The 4,257-nt window shown below is 40.5% G+C and overlaps 1 non-coding gene across 1 annotated transcript; it reads left to right on the top strand.

Annotated features, from left to right (window-relative positions):
* Positions 1–1,622: 1,622 nt before the first annotated feature.
* On the top strand, positions 1,623–1,729 carry LOC141609683 (small nucleolar RNA R71). Its single transcript, XR_012527603.1, has one exon. It is a non-coding gene; the product is annotated as a small nucleolar RNA R71 (small nucleolar RNA).
* The last annotated feature ends 2,528 nt before the right edge of the window (positions 1,730–4,257 follow it).

Raw genomic sequence — 4,257 nt, 5'->3', positions numbered from 1 at the left:
GAGCTCACCATGTTTCACATCAATCACCGCACCCGCGGTGTGTAGGAAATGTCTTCCTAGAATGATTGGAATGTTGGAATCTTCCTCCATATCAACAATGACAAAGTCCACCGGGATGAAAAACTTCCCAATTCGCACGGGGACATCTTTCCATATCCCTAATGGTGTCTTCGTCGATCTATCGGCCATTTGGAGTGTGATGTTGGTGCATTTAAGCTCTCCCATCCCCAACCTTTTACTCACCGAGTACGGCATGACACTCACACTAGCCCCTAGATCACATAAGGCTTTGTTGATCATCGTGTCGCCAATGGTACACGGTATTGAGAAGCTTCCCGGATCCTTTAACTTTGGAGGTGAACTCCCTTGAAGTATTGCACTACTCACCTTAGTGAAGGCGATAGTCTCAAGCTTCCGGATCGACTTCTTCTTTGTGAGGATATCTTTCATGTATTTCGCATAGGCCGGCACGTGATTGATTAATTCCGTGAAAGGAATTGAGACTTCCAAATTCTTCACAATTTCCATGAACTTTCCAAGTTGATCATCAAATTTGGGCTTGGCTTGACGACTGGGAAAAGGAAGTCTAATCACGATGGGCTCCTTCTCCTTGACCTTGTCTTCATTTTTCTTTGAACTTTCTTCTTTTGATGATTCTCCATTTTTGGAGCTTTGCACAATTTCTTCCTTTTCATTAGCTTCCACAACTTCATCCTCAACTTGCTTCCTTGGTGCTTCATACCTTGTACCACTTCTCAAGTGAATGGCACTAACCGTTTCATGTCTAGGGGGATAACTTTGAGGTGGTAATTGCCCCTTTTGTCTTTGTGAGCTTGAAGATGCTAGTTGAGTCAATTGTGTTTCCAACATCTTGGTGTGAGCTAGAATGTTGTTGATGGTGGTTTCCTTTGCTTGGCTATCTTTTTGCATTTGAGTGAAAAATTCTTGTTGATTCTTTTGCATTTGGAGGACCGCTTTTTGGACATCAAAACCTTGGTCATTTTGGTGATTGTATGGATTTTGATTTTGGTAACCTTGGTTTTGATTGTAAAAGGGTCTTTGATTTTGGTTTCTCATAGGTGGTGGAGTGTATGTTGTTTGAGGGTTTTGAACATTTTGGCTTTTGTATGAGAGATTTGGATGGAATTTGGTGTTTTCATTGTAAAAGTTGGAATAAGGGGTACCACTCTTGTATGCTTGGAAAGCATTCACTTGTTCATTTGTTTCCCTACATTCACTTTGGTCATGTCCCAAAGTTCCACAATTCTCACATATCCCACTTGGGATTGATGAGGATGCCGCCATGGCATTAACATGATGCTTTGATGATTTTGAGTTTTCTTCAAGTCTAGCCATAGCTTGTTCAAACTTCAAGTTGATTGTCAATGTGAGCACTAAGTTGAGCACCCAATTGAGTAACGGAGTCCACTTCATGCTTTCCTCCTCTAGTAGCCTTGCGAGGTCTACTATATTGTGAGTTATGGACCGCCATTTCCTCAATCTTGTTCCATGTTTGATTGTCATCAACTTCGGTGAACATTCCATTTGATCCCATATTGAGAATGTTCCTAGAATCTTCATATAAACCATTCCAAAATTGTTGTACCAAAAACCATTCGCTAAGTCTATGGTGAGGACATGAGCGACAAATTCCCTTGAACCGCTCCCAAGCTTCATACAAAGATTCTTCATCCCTTTGCTTAAAACCCGTAATTTGAGCTCTTAGCATGTTAGTCTTTTCCGGTGGGTAGAATGTTTTGTAGAAAGCTAGAGCCAACTTCTTCCAAGAATCTATTCCGAGGGTGGCCTTATCAAGGCCCTTCAACCATTGCTTCGCGGTGCCGATTAGAGAAAAAGGAAATAAGACCCATCTAATTTGGTCTTGAGTCACGCCCGTTTGAGAGATTGCATCACAATAGTCGCAAAAGGTTTCCATATGAGAATGAGGGTCTTCACTAGGCATCCCCCCAAATTGGCTCCTCTCAACTAATTGGATGAAGGCGGACTTGGCAATAAAATTTCCGGTTAGATGTTGCGGTGTAGGAGTACCATTTGGTAGATTCTCCTCGGTGGGTACGGAGTGTGACGAGAATTTAGGCATTGTAGGTGGATTTTGTGGGGTATTGTGTAATGGGTTCTCCTCTCCTTCTATTGCGAAAGGGTTGATGAACTCACTAGTGGGTTGAACAACTTCACTAATACCTCTTAAATTCCTCCTAACAAGTCTCCTATTGTTCGTCAAGGTTCTTTCGATTTCACGGTCAAAAGGTAACAAATCACCTTGTAACCTTCTAGACATGCAAAATATCAAACAACTCGAAAACAATTAGAACAAACCTTGAGGAGTTTTACTTCCCCAAGGCGAAGAAAGACACAACTAATAACAATAAAAAGAAATCTAAATCAAGTAAACACCGTCCCCGGCGACGGCGCCATTTTTGATCGGTCCGTTTCGTGTTCACAATTAAAGATGTGGTCGTTGGGTCACGGTCGAGTCAAAACACAATTTATAACTTCACAAACAACTCTACAATTAGTAAAGAGGTAAGTAAAGGTCGGATCCCAAGGGACGGGTATTGAAATGAGATTTCTATTGCAACTAGTGGTGTCTAAGGGGTGTCACAAATTGGGTTGATGTAGAAGGTCACTAAACTAAAATAGCAATGAAAATAAACAAGCAAGATGAATTAAAGGGGTGTAAACAATTGATTAAAAGCACTAGGGTGTCATGGGATCATAGGGGAATCATGGGAATTGACCATACAAACATGTTCTCAAATTATAAGCAAGCAATTATTGTTGCGATGGATTGAGTTGGGTTATGTCTTACAATCCTAGGAAAGTTTGGGTCCCGGAGCCGAATCGATTAGATTGTACAACACCTACAAGTCGACTTAATCTTCCCTACTCAACAACATGCATGGTCTAATGAGACTCGAGTTGGGTTATGTCTTACAAGTCTCATTGAAAAGATAGAAGATGATAGTAAATGCAAGGATTCATAGGCTTAGCATTTCATCAAATATAACATGTGCATGAGTTGAGAACAAAACAAGCAAACAAATAGAACATGAAACCATATTAATTTAAGCATGAATCATTCCCCATGTTGATTTCCCCTAATCACCCATTAACCCTAGCTAAGAGACTACTCACTCATTATCATGTTGATCATGCTAGCAAGGTTGTCAATCATACCAACAATATGAAACATGATGAATAAATGAAAGTAATTAACAATAATTAAAAAGGGATTAAGAGAATTATACCTACTAATGATTCCAATAATAAAGCAAAGATAAAAGAAGTACTTGAATGCTTGATTGAGAGGTTGTCAATCTCCCAACAATAACCCAAATAATCTTCAATTACCCAAAATAAAGGATGAACAAAAGAGAGATTAAGGAAATAAAACTTGTATTAGAACCTGATTAATTGTTGATTACAATACTAAAGAGAGATTTGATTGATATTAACTACTCTAATTATTGATAAGAAGAACATGCTCCTCTAATTAGACTAATGGGGTATTTATAGTGGAAATTAGGGAGGATGCATTAGGGTTAACTAAGGGCTAAACTAGTAATTACACTTTTTAGATTGAGCAAGGAGGAGCCAGTACTTTTCGAAGGAAGGGCTTCTTTCTTCGTAGCTTGGAGAAGAGGAAATCACGCTGTGCTGGAATCCGGGCGGAATAAGATCGGGACGGGCGGATTCTGGCGATGGGGTCCGAGCGGATTCGAGGGAATCCGGGCGGATTGTGGAGGTGGAATCCGAGCGGATTAGAGCAAAGCCGCATGGATTTTGCGGTGTGGACGGCGGATTGGTGACAATCCGCACGGATTGTCACTCAGCAAGACATCTTCTTCTTTTCTTCCCTTTTCTTCATAAATTCCTTGGGGATTTCCTTGGGGACTCAAGGATCCTTTCTCAACATTGCTCTTCTACTATAATATGTACAAAGGCCTTCTAATCTTGTCCCTCCTTGATGCTTGGTCATTGAATTCGATCAATTTAGTCTCGTTTTGCCATGAAAATGCAAGATTCTTACTTCTTTCCTACCAAGGGATCAAAATCTCAAAGAATATGCAAAACAAAGAACTAAAGATAAGAAATGACCCAAATATGCACTAAAAAGCATGGGAACAAGGCTAATTCGGGGGCTAAATATGCGCTAATTATGGTCACATCATCGGGGCTGGCAACCCCGATTGGGGTTGACTTCCTCTTGGAATTTTACGTTATGCCCCTATTTTC

The sequence above is a fragment of the Silene latifolia genome, chromosome 10 (genome assembly GCF_048544455.1).
Source record: "Silene latifolia isolate original U9 population chromosome 10, ASM4854445v1, whole genome shotgun sequence".
Lineage (NCBI taxonomy): Eukaryota > Viridiplantae > Streptophyta > Magnoliopsida > Caryophyllales > Caryophyllaceae > Silene > Silene latifolia.
Note: the sequence above shows the minus strand (reverse complement) of the source record. Positions and strands in the feature narration are given on the sequence as shown.